This window comes from Amblyomma americanum, chromosome 8, assembly GCF_052857255.1.
Source record: "Amblyomma americanum isolate KBUSLIRL-KWMA chromosome 8, ASM5285725v1, whole genome shotgun sequence".
Lineage (NCBI taxonomy): Eukaryota > Metazoa > Arthropoda > Arachnida > Ixodida > Ixodidae > Amblyomma > Amblyomma americanum.
In genome coordinates, this window is record NC_135504.1 from 126,579,175 (window position 1) to 126,591,519 (window position 12,345).

General features: G+C 46.8%; 1 protein-coding gene across 4 annotated transcripts in view; it reads right to left on the bottom strand.

Annotated features, from left to right (window-relative positions):
• Nucleotides 1-12,345, bottom strand: part of LOC144102066 (extracellular serine/threonine protein CG31145) — a 250,432-nt gene that overhangs the window by 182,551 nt on the left and 55,536 nt on the right. The gene's annotated exons all lie outside the window — the stretch shown is intronic.

A 12,345-nucleotide genomic window follows, 5' to 3' on the forward strand; every position in this document is an offset into this window, starting at 1 on the left:
CCGGGCGCGCGGCGGTGCCTACGTATTGACTGCCTTACATGAAGAACCATGCAGCGTTGATGTAGGCAGAACTGGCGTCAGCCAGTCAGGTGTCTAGCTCGTAGAGCAGTTCTCGTTCAGGAAACAGCTATTGGTTAGTGGCCAGTTTTCGACTAATAACCGACAGCTTCTAACGTGAGAGGTGTTCTTATGTTTTGGTTCAAGACCCTTTTCCCCCAGCATTTCAACCCAGAAAAGCCGAACACTCTGCAGGCCGGGGAAATCTTCTTTCCGTTAGAAAACCGGTGGGTACCGGGCGGCACCAGGGATCAAACCCAGCACCTCCCAAATGTGTAAGAGCAGCTATAGAGCTGCTCTTCCGTAAGATATTATCCGTGAGTGGTCAAAAACCGATCACTAGCGAACCACTATTTCTTAAGCAAAAACGGCTCTGCGAGCTATAAGCACCTGACTAGTCGGCCGACGTCAGCTCCGCCTACATCAACGCTGCACGTTTCTTCATAGTGAGGCGAAACGTGCGTATAGGCACCCCCTCGTGACCGGTATAGTGAACCTGGTCCGGGCTAGCGCTATATAGCTCCTCCTTTTTACATTGGGCGCAATGAATGTCTGAGGGTGTCAGTTGGCACAGCTTAAAAGGAGTGATCTGACGCCATCCTCGACGGCAGTTTTTGCACTGTGCAGCGAAAGAGTACCGTGCCGATCTGAACAAACATATCTCAAAAAGGAATCATTTTACACCACTCTTTACTCCTCTTTACGGAATGCGCGAGAGACTACTGTTTCTAAACACTGCACCCTTAAACAGGAAGTGCCGATGTAAACGGATATGGCCCAAAAAGGAATCACTTTACCCCACTCTTTATTCCCCTTTTCGGAACACACGAGGGACTACTGTTCCTAAACACTGCACCCTTTAACAAGAAGTGGCGATGTAAACGTACATGGCCCAGAAAGGAGTAATTTTACACCACTCTTCACTCGTCTTTTCGGAATGCGCCAGAGACTGCTCTTCCTAAACACTGCACCCTATTAATGAGCAGTGCAGATATGAGCGGGGTGAGCCGGAATTGTCGAAGGACAGAGGGGGGCGGGGAGAGAAAGAGATAAAGGGAGAGAAAGAGATATAAGCTGAAGGAGGGAGAGCTATGGAATGCGTGGATTGCACGCAAGGTCGTCGGCAAAACGTTGGAACCACGTCGCGACGCCGGCGACCACTACACGACCTGCGCGGACATTCCTAGCTATAAGCACGCGCGTGATAGCGAAGGGTGCCTCTGCTCGCGTACAGTTTCGGAGCGAGCGAAAATGACTACATAGAAGCGTAATCTACAATCTTGCGCCCCCTAACGTGCACGCGAAGAGGCAGTTTAGCGTAACGACGTCCCGCTCTCTTTCCATCCATCTCTCTTTGCCGCCTAACTAGCCTTCTCAGTTCGTGAAGTGACGCTAAAGCTAATGTTCCGTGCTTTGTGCTCGTCACGCGATCCTGAGCGCATTTAGACGTGTGTGTGTGTGCACGAGGGTATGCTTTGAAAGTAGTTCAAGAGCACACAAGAACACGAGCGAATGCGCTGTTTTAACCTCGGCACGCCTTCCACTTCGCCACTGCTGCTTGCGTCACTCGAGGAAAAATAAACGGCATAATTTCAGTACCGCTTGTTGTACCCCGCCCCCCCTTCCTTTACTTTTTTTCTTTCCGGACTCTGCGAGCCGAGAACTCACCCTCATCATCATCAACCCCGTTGCCTCTTGTTGGAAAAAGGTCTCTCCCGTCGTCATAATCATCATCATCAGCCTTACTACACCCACTGCAGGGCAAAGGCCTCTCCCATGTCTATCCAACTCTGTCCTCTGTCAGCTGCGCCCACCCTATGCATGCAAACTTCCTAATCTCACCCGCCCACCTAACTTTCTGCCGCCACCTGCTGCGCTTGCCTTCTCTTGGAATATAATCCGTTACCCTTAAGGACCAGCGGTTATCTTGCCTTCGCAGTACATGCACCGCCCAAGCCCATTTCTTCCTCTTGGTTGCGACTAGGATATCAATAACCCGCGTTTGTTCCCTCACCCAATGTGCCCTCTCTCCCAGTGACCTTCAACTAGCCTATCCTGCACCAGCTGAATTGACATCATAATATGCAGCCCCCCCCCCCCCCCCCAAATATTCTACTCCCCGGGTCTGTGTCCCTTCTAATAACCTTTTAATGCCCAAAGTATGAAGGAATCAAAGAAAAAATCAATACCTCCACGTTATGCTAGCTGTTCTATCCTAATTCAAAAGCCAGCACCAAAGTTTTGTTAGCAACGTTAATATTTGAGAAATCGCCTTGTCGTCACTTAGCAATCGTTTGCATTTTATCCGTTATATGCAACCAGCCCGAGTTGTGTGATAGACCAAATCTAAGGCCTCGAACTGCCTTATAACACTAGTGACAGTACAAAAAAATTATGCAAGAAAAATCTTTCTATTCTACGCAAGAAAATGCGAAACGATGAATTGTTGGCCGCTGGCTGAAAGTTGCACATTCGCGCTGCCTTTTTTTTTTCATAGAGTTTGCTCACAAAGGCGCCAAACATTTGACCGGAAAGCGTGCTCTGCTGAGTGCTAGTTAACATCAAACTTTTTGTCCACGCTCCTTGTATATAGTAATGAACCCGACGCGTGAAAAAGGTATGTCGGGATTTCACGACACAGGGCAGTAAAATGTTAATATTAACTCTATTTAACATACAGTCGGGTGCCTCTCCCCCGCTTCGTATGATCGCAAAGAAGTAATATAGATAAGCGCTACCTTAGCGCTAGGCATTACAAACTGTGCTAAAGCTCTCCATTTTCTTACATTTCTCTGCCATATACGTGACCTTTGAACTCACGCCTAAACTCCAATCGCTTCTGAAAAGATAGGACATGGGATTGTAGGTGAATACTCGGTCAAACTGACCGATAGTACACAACAGACGAACCGAGCACCTAAATTACACGTCGGCCTAATTTGGACAGATTCTCGATCACATCGAGCACATTCCAGTCAACGAGAAGGATAGATGTCGTTGAAGTCCTACCCTTCCTCTGGACCAGTCTGGACGCTCGTGCAGCTGGATGTTGATGACGGTTACTGCATCGTGCATATAGCGTAAATAGAATAGCGAGTTCTGCAGCCGCATCGTTCACCATGTCCAAACATTCTCGGACAAAATTTTTGAATATTGGAAAACTGTAAAGTACTGTTATGGAAGTATTGAAGGTAATATTCATTCTTTCGATGTATAGCTAAATCTTTCTTTTAAATTGTTTCCACAACTCGCATCGATCAGCCAGGACTGCAGTAGAAAACTAATGGGGAACACTTTTGACAATAGCAAAAACGGTAATAGTAAAAAAATGCAATCCTGCCTAAGGGAGATCTGCGGGTATATTGATTGTTACAGAGAAATCTTAAAATATATGAAAAATTGCGTTCATAAAGTCGTGCCCATTCGAAACATTTGACAGGACACTTAAGTTCCACCTTAAGGGTATGACGCGATTGCGTAGTGGGTTAGGCATTCTATTCTGAGAAGTTTGGCAGCTCTGATCGCTTTTCATTTTTCCAATGTTTCAATTAATTGATCACTCAGACACTCTAAAGTTTCTTAATGAACATAATCAAGCATTGCCTTTTCAATCTGAGCATTTTGACACCTTTTAACCCCTCTTTTCCCAATTTTTATTTCTTCAATTAATCGATTAATGCATTAATTACACTCATTTCGTTAACTCGTCGCCGCCTATTTACGCACCAATTAGTCAGCTATAATTAGAACCACAAATTACCATGATAATAATAATTGGTTTTTGGGGAAAGGAAATGGCGCAGTATCTGTCTCATATATCGTTGGACACCTGAACCGTGCCGTAAGGGAAGGGATAAGGGAGGGATTGAAAGAAAGGAAGAAAGAGGTGCCGTAGTGGAGGGATCCGGAATAATTTCGACCACCTGAGGGTCTTTAACGTGCACTGACATCGCACAGCAGACGGGCGCCTTAGAGTTTTTCCTCCATAAAAACGCATCCGCCGCGGTCGGGTTCGAACCCGGATACTCCGGAACGGTAGCCGAGCGCCCTAACCACTGAGCCACCGCGGCGGGTAAATTACCACGATACGATTTTTGTTTTGCGCAGCCCCCATTATTTCCGACACGCGGTGCCGACTACGCCGACGGTTTTTCGACCGAACGAACTGTATACGCTATCGCGTAAAATGCTTTTGTCCATGACTGTTGGGCATGCGTGGTCTCCGTCACCGTCTCGGTCGTCACACGCGGTCTCCCCTTCCTCCGTTCGCGGAAGAGCGGGGGAACTCGCCGCGGTCGCTCTTGAAGCAGAGCGGCCAGCGACCCGGGTCGTCTGTCCCTCGCGTCCCGTAACACGGCGACGCGAAACACGACACGCTCGACGGATGATCCCCTCCTTCTCCGACCGCGCAGCTCGCGAGCATCTCGCGCGTGCACTGGTTGGTGTGCGCGCACGCGCATCGCTCAGAACGCGGCTGCAGCTCCCGCAGACGCCGCTTCACGCTGCACGATGCGCCGAAAACGAGGATGCCCCCCCCCCCCCCCCCTCCGCCTACCCGCCGCGGTGGCTCAGTGGTTAGCGCGCTCTGCTACTGATCCGGAGTTCCCTGGTTCGAACCCGACCGCGGCTGCTGCGTTTTTATGGAGGAAAAACGCTAAGGCGCACGTGTGCTGTGCGATGTCAGTGCACGTTAAAGATCCCCAGGTGGTCGAAATTATTCCGGCACCTCTTTCTTCCTTTCTTCTTTCACTCCCTTCCTTTATCCCTTCCTTCACGGCGCGGTTTTGGTGTCCAACGATATACGGCACTGATACTGCGCCATTTCCTTTCCCCAGAGACCAATTTTCACCCCCCCCCCCCCCCCCTTTTCGAGACACTCCGTCGCTGAGAACTGGCTGCTGCTGGAGCAGGGAAGACCAAAGCGAAGGGTTAAAGCAACATTTTCGAATACCTCGTTAGGTAGTCCGTATATCTAATCAGTTTACAGTCACTACATATATAGCAATCTACAGTCACTATATGCACTACAGTCACTATATGATAGTCTACGGATATCAATCTACATTAACTATATAGACTGTTTATAAACCTTCCATAGATATTCTACGGGCTGTTTATGGGCCATCTACGCATAGTTTAATGATAGTCTTTCTGTTAACTATCCATTGAGAATAGTAGACAATCTATGGATAGCCCTCGGATATTTGTTATTTATTTACTTATAGATTGTGCAATCCAGTACATGATCATATTCGGGTGGGTATACATGAAACATACAAGCATACAAACACTCGAATTGATAACATTTATTTTCAGACATTTTTAAACAGTATTAAATAATTCTGGGTACGAATCTCGTTATTTAGGTTATTCCAGTCTGTAATGGTCCTCGGGGAGAAAGAATATTTAAAACAGTTACGTTCAAAGCGGTTGCTGTCAAAACTGTTCATAGTAGTAATAGTAGTAGTAGTAGTAGTAGTAGTAGTGGTGGTGGTGGTGGTGGTGGTGGTGGTGGTGGTGGTGGTGGTGGTGGTGGTGGTGGTAGTATAAAACACTATTTACTAATGAAGACAAATAAAGTGCTCAAAATGTGCCTCGGCTGCCACAACTTGTCCACTGCTTGTCCTCTTAATGAAAAGCCAGTCAGGTTTGCTGCCAGGATAGGAGTGGGGATGAGGGTTGGGAGGTAGGAAGGGAGCCGGAAAGCTAGAGGACAGCAGAAGCGACAGTGTGCAAGATCACCATAGAGTCCATGCAGGACTGTTGGGGCAGGGGTAATCAGAGCGGAAGCGGTGTATATGCAATCTTACTGGTGTAATGAGTGTGCTGGGTTTTATTCTACGAGAGGTGTGAGCCTGGGAAATAGAGAGATGGGACTCTGGGTTGTGGCACCTATCATACAGACTACAAACTATCAATGACTACCCTATGAACAGACTCTCCATGAATAGTTCTAAGACAGTCTCTATATACTGACAATGGATTATCCATAGTTACGATACAACCGCATTTACTCGTATATATGCGCGTACTGCTTCCCCTCAAATTTGTGTAAATTTGTGAAAAATTGGGGGATGCTTTCATTACGCGGGGTAAAACAGTGAAAAAAATTTTCACTTTCTGACAGCCAATGTTAGAACTGCGTTCGTTATGCGAGTAAATATGGTAGTCTATAAACTACCACAGCCTATAAGACTGCCTTTAGACTGTATAATAAATGTTTTTGATGGCTACTTGTGCCGTTCGCTTCGGTACTTCCTAGAGTAAATCTCAGTCTATAGATTAACTGCCTATAGACAGCTCATTCAAATTTCTGTCATTGAACGGGGGCAGACGCGGTAGAGGAATGAAATAAAAACAGAAATGGATGCCTCATATACTGCTTGGCACGAACGGAAGCGCAGGGCGCCACTCCGAGCGCGGGCAGCTGCTGTACTAGACAGACAGCGCCTGGACAGCTGAAGAGCAAGGCCTGTGTGGCGTCGGCTGGACACGCACGGCACGCCCTGTCCGTCAAGCTTTCGCTCGCGAGACGTCACGAAGCCACGTCGCGCGGTACGTCAAGGGTTTGACGGCCCGAGTAGGAGGACTAAGTTTGTATAGCCAACTACATCGCAGCGTGAGATGTGGGGCCGTCCCGCCCTTAAAAATTTTTTTAGTCTGTAGACTTTCTATAGGTTTCTGTCTTTTAAGTCTGTGACAAACCCTAGAGAACAGTCTACAGGCAACACAAACCATATAGACAGTCTATAGACTTCTGTCTATTAAGTATATAGACAAACCCTAGAGAAGTCTATAGACAATACAAATCCTATAGTCAGTCTATAGACTGTCCATAGACTTCTATCTATTAAGTATATAGACAAAACCTAAAGAACAGTCTATAGGCAATACAAATCTTATAGAAAATCTATAGACAATCTAAAATTTATGACCATATACTTCTATTAGCCTTTTGTCTACAGACAGTGTATAGACTATGAATAGAAAAAAGAAATATTTATAGGAAGGTAATAGAGCCTATAATAAGTATACGGACTGTCCATAGACCATTTTTGTAAGGGCGCTGTTCACAAATCCGCACAGCACAACGCTAATCACATGGTAATATAACTAGCTTGCTGACAAAAAAAAAAGTATGGCATGTGTTTGTGAAATGTTCTCGCATCAGTAGACTATCCCGCAAAACTAGCCTGATGTAACAAAACGATATGTCATCAACTGTGCAGTCTCCACCATGAACGACAACACATAGTAGACTATACTGTTATGATCTGTATTGGACAGCCAAGAATCGGTGCAGACGTAGCGGAGTGGCGTAGCTCGCGGCTACAATACGGCGGCTGCATCCATAGCACACATGCACATGACGGCTGTATACTATACACGGTTCTGACGTTTGTAAACACACGCGGGTGCTGATGATCATGCTAGCCCTAAAGTACTTCCGCGGTATCAATGGCGCGGCGTTTGGTGAGGTTTGCGCCGGTGCAGACGACACCTGTCGCGCTGGTTTTGACAAGGCAGAAGGACAAGCAAACCATTCCGCGCAGTTTTTGATAAAAGCACCGGTGTATAATAGATGACGCGCCAGCTTTCGACGCTTGTCTTCAAAAAATGAAATGTTCTAGGGCTAAATCGCAGTGCTTCCAGAACAAAAAAAACATTCGACGAAACCATGTATACCTGACTGTGGCACTGGAATTCCCCTATGAACTATACGATGAACCCGCGGTTTAATAATGCTAATAATTGGTTTTTTTGGGGGGGAAAGGTAATGGCGCAGTATCTGTCTCATATATCGTTGGACACCTGAACCGCGCCGTAAGGGAAGGGATAAAGGAGGGAGTGAAAGAAGAAAGGAAGAAGGAGGTGCCGTAGTGGAGGGCTCCGGAATAATTTCGACCACCTGGGGATCTTTAACGTGCACTGACATCGCACAGCACACGGACGCCTTAGCGTTTTTCCTCCATAAAAACGCAGCCGCCGCGGTCGGGTTCTAACCCGAGAATTAACTCCGGCTCAGTAGTCGAGCGCCCTAACCACTGAGCCACCGCGGCGGGTAACCCGCGGTTTCTGACGGTGAATTACGGAGAAACTGCCGTTTATTGTATGTCATCTGACGCTTTGCAGCGTGATGGCGGCATGATTAGGGTCCGATAGGTTCCCCAAATGCTTTTGTGCACTGGCACCGAGTTGCAGAGCAGCGCGATGCATCTGCAGGTCTCGCTGTTTCAATGAGAGTTCGCTGCTCACCTGTTCACGACAGGCTTCGCACGATGCTGAGCGAAAACTCTGATCGATACGTGAAAAACACGGTACGACGGGCTAGGGTCGTGCCTTTGTATTTTGAAACCACGTTTAACTTTCGTTCTGTTTCCGATTGTAGCGAAACTACGTCACTTGCACTCCGAAGCAACAAATACAAAGCAGCAGAATAAAACTGAAACCTGATTTAACAATACAACTGCACGATCCTAGCTCATGGTGCGGAATGCGTCATTGTTCTGTGAGCGCATTTGACTATAGTCGGATACAACTCAAGGATGCAGCGCCTTTTTCCCATCGAAGGACCCCCTTCCAGCCAATGGCGTCGGGCTATTCTTGTGATCCTGCTAGCCCGAGAATTCGGGGAGCGGCGCCAATGGAGAGAGGGTCTATCCCCGACCATAGAACAAAGGGATTATCGCCTTTCATCTACCATTCCCTGCTTTGTCACACTAGCAGGGTCATGAGAATAGGCCGACGCCTTTGGCTGGAAGGAGGTACTTTGTTGTATTCGACTATAGTGGGTGTTTTGTGTACCCTTTTGTGACGTCAGAGCCCGCTGTAACTAAAAGTCATGACGAAAAATAGTACTGCCATGAATAATCGAAACCAAACTGAGCCATATCCTGCCCGTATGCGTAGTGTAGATTCCGTCGGCGATTTTCGTTTCTAACGGGTTGGACATGATGATTTAGATTCCAAAGCATGAACGAAACAGCTTTTGCTACGTTTCCGACACTTTTTATCAACGTGCTGGTAAATATGCCCCGTTTAAGCAATGCAGTAATGTCGAGTCTAAAGAAAATTGCGAAGTTTTTAAAGCATACACGAAGATAAAATTAAAATCATATTTTTTCGCACAAATACTTGCTCGTCTTTACTGTTGGTGGTTCTGCTACGAGCGCTTATAGTGCTTAAAAATGCTTCACCGACTGTTTGCCCCTCACAAAAATTTCCTTAGGCAGTCTATAGACTGTACACAGACTTTTGTCTATAAAGTTTGTAGACTTTCTATACACAAATCCTATACACTAGCTTATATAGAATGAAATATCTATAGACAGTCTATAGAAAATCTGCAGTTATGGCCATCGCTTTTAGTACACTTCTTCTAAGGCATTCTATAGACTATGAATAGACAAAAGAAATATCAATAGGAAGGCAATAGAGTCTATAAAAAGTTTATGGACAATGTATACACCATTTTTATTAGTGTGAAGCACACATGAATCCGCTTTAACTCCTTTTTTTTTCAGCGCCACTGTGATACGTGCCCCCCCCGACTTCGACATTCTTTAGAGCTCCTGAAGAGAGAAATGATGCGACATTGACTATACTCACTACATAACAGCACAGGCTCTATATGCAGCCGAGGAAGAGTTTTTTTAGAAACTAAAACTTCTTGCACGGTTGCCGTGCCTCAAGTTCGGTCGTACAATATATTGGACAAGTTTTCCATTTCCGAGTCCAATGACATCGCGTTCTGTCGTTCCTAAGCCTAGCTGCGCATCCTTAGGAGGAACCGAAGTCATAACCTCGTGTCTTAGCTCGTTCAAGCAACGCAAAGAGCCCTACTATCACCAGGACCGAGCAGTCGGCGCGGTAGATAAGAAAAAAAAGACTCGAAAAAAAAAAAGGACCGTTGTGTTATATATACCAGCGCCCGGTAAAAAAAAAAAACGTGACCCAACGCGTCTCGTCCACAGCGGTCAAATAGAATGTTACAGCCGCAAATGGTCGCCACAGAGTGCGCTTACAGCGCGGACCGACTCCCACGGGCTTTCAACGAGATGAACTCATACCCGTTCGGATCCGGCTGCTGCTGCTGTGGCGGCAGCGGCAGACAGCAACAGCAAGGGACGACCGAAACCGGACGCTCGCACTCCAAGCTCTTAAAAGGGATCGCCGCCAAGAAGACGACGACGAGGAACTCGCAACAGCGGATGCTCTTGTGTAGTCGTCGAGACGTGCTCCAGTTAGGAAGGGAAGCTTCCCGGCGCGCGGTGAAGCCCGGCGAAACGCGAGATGCGAGGCCAGACTAGAGTGGCCAGACTGCGACGCACACAGCGTTGAGCCAAGAGCGCGCATGCGCGTCGCAGGCACTCCGCATACGCGTCGCAGACGCAACGCGTGCACTTACGAAGCGCAGTGCGGATTCGGGTGCCGCGCGCTATCTTTTCTCGACTCGCCTTCAGCAGTGCACGTTTAGGGTGTGTAATAACGGTAATGCAATTCACGCGCGTTGCGCGAGTCAGCACCCGCGGTGTCGCATGTGCGGAAAGACAAGTGGAAAACTTTCCAGCCGTAACCGGTGCGAAGAGAAAAGAAAGAAAAGACGATACGTGTCGAAATGCTGCCTCCGCTGATGCAGAAGCGATGTCGAGCGTAGGCAAATGAACGGAGAGGACACGGAAAGCAATTAAGGCGCTCGGTATTTATGCAGCGTTGGTGGTGAATGAACTCACTTCGCGACAGATGGCTTGACTGTTCCTCTGCGTATGTGAGATATGGACTGTACTATAGATTGGCGGGCGGGAATCTGCTTACCATCAGTGTATAGCGCCATATAATCGAGAGATAAGGGCATATAAATAATACGGAGCTAATTCGTAACTCCGTGTTAGTACTGTGCTTGAGGTAATACGTGTCGACAGAAAATACTTTTCCAACGAAAATATATAGAAGGTATTTACAACTGTATATATACTGTTTAACTTTTGTAAGCGTTCTTGCTGATTGCTCTTCTTATTAAGTGTAGTACTGATATGAGCCCCTTCCACAATTCTGAGTTCCGGGCTTCAAGTGCATACTAACATTTTTAGTAATCTCTTTTCTTGACAATAACTTTGATTGATTAAAAACAACTTCAATATAATTTCCCAATGAACTATCTCCCTGTGGAGGATCATGCTGCATGCAGAACTGTGCCGGACCGATGATCCAGAAATTAACTGCGTTAGTCTCAGTCAATAGAAGCTGAGTGGTTACCAAACTTTTTGGAACAGCGTTTAGATGTATTAATGCATTCTGGACACATCTCAGAGTTCGTGAAGGCCCTGTGCAGGAGTAGTCGTAGTAATTAAGACTTTTGATTCATTACCTGCTCGCCGCGAATTTCTCAAATACACGAATTACCTGACCGAAATGCGCGCCACTTCTTCACTCAAACAAGCGCACGTTACTTAATGCCGAACGCAACTGAAGTAGAGTGTTTCACTAAGCTGAATGATCAGTGGTAGAGAAGGCATTGTTCAAAGCTGCTCTGGTTTGTTACAGTTGAAAATTTTCAAACAGTTTTGAAACGGATATGAATAATAATAATAATTGTTTTTTGGGAAAGGAAATGGCGCAGTATCTGTCTCATATAGCGTTGGACACCTGAACCGCGCCGTAAGGGAAGGGAGAAAGGAGGGAGTCAAAGAAGAAAGGAAGTGAGAGGTGCCGTAGTGGAGGGCTCCGGATTAATTTCGACCACCTGGGGATCTTCAACGCGCACTGACATCGCACAGCACCCGGACGCGTTAGCGTTTTTGGCGGTGGTGGTAGTGGTTTTATTAAAAATAATAGTAAAAAGGAAGGAAAAGATTTTTGCTAGCCCCGGCATCTGCCATCGATACTGAAGCACCTGAAGCGTTTTTCCTCCAGAGAAAGGTTCAAGGGCACATAGCACGACTGCACGCTTGCGTCGCAGTCAAGGAACGGCAAAATGAAAAAGAGTCATTTATAGGCTTCTGCGCAGGCACTATACAACGTTCTCGCAAGAATTAAAACTATACGCACGATTTACTGACTCCTCTAGAGACATCAAATTTCGATGACCCGTCTCCGGTCTTCTGAAAGACAAGAAATTTAATCGCTCCAAGGCTGCGCATTCGGGCCGCAGTTATACGAATACATTGCACGCAGGTCTTTCAAACAGATGCCGCCTAGTGAGCCCATTGGCTAACGCGGATGCTGACGTCATTTTTCATAAAGGCTGCGGCAGTTTTGCAAAACCTAACTTAAAGCTTCAAAAGGTCT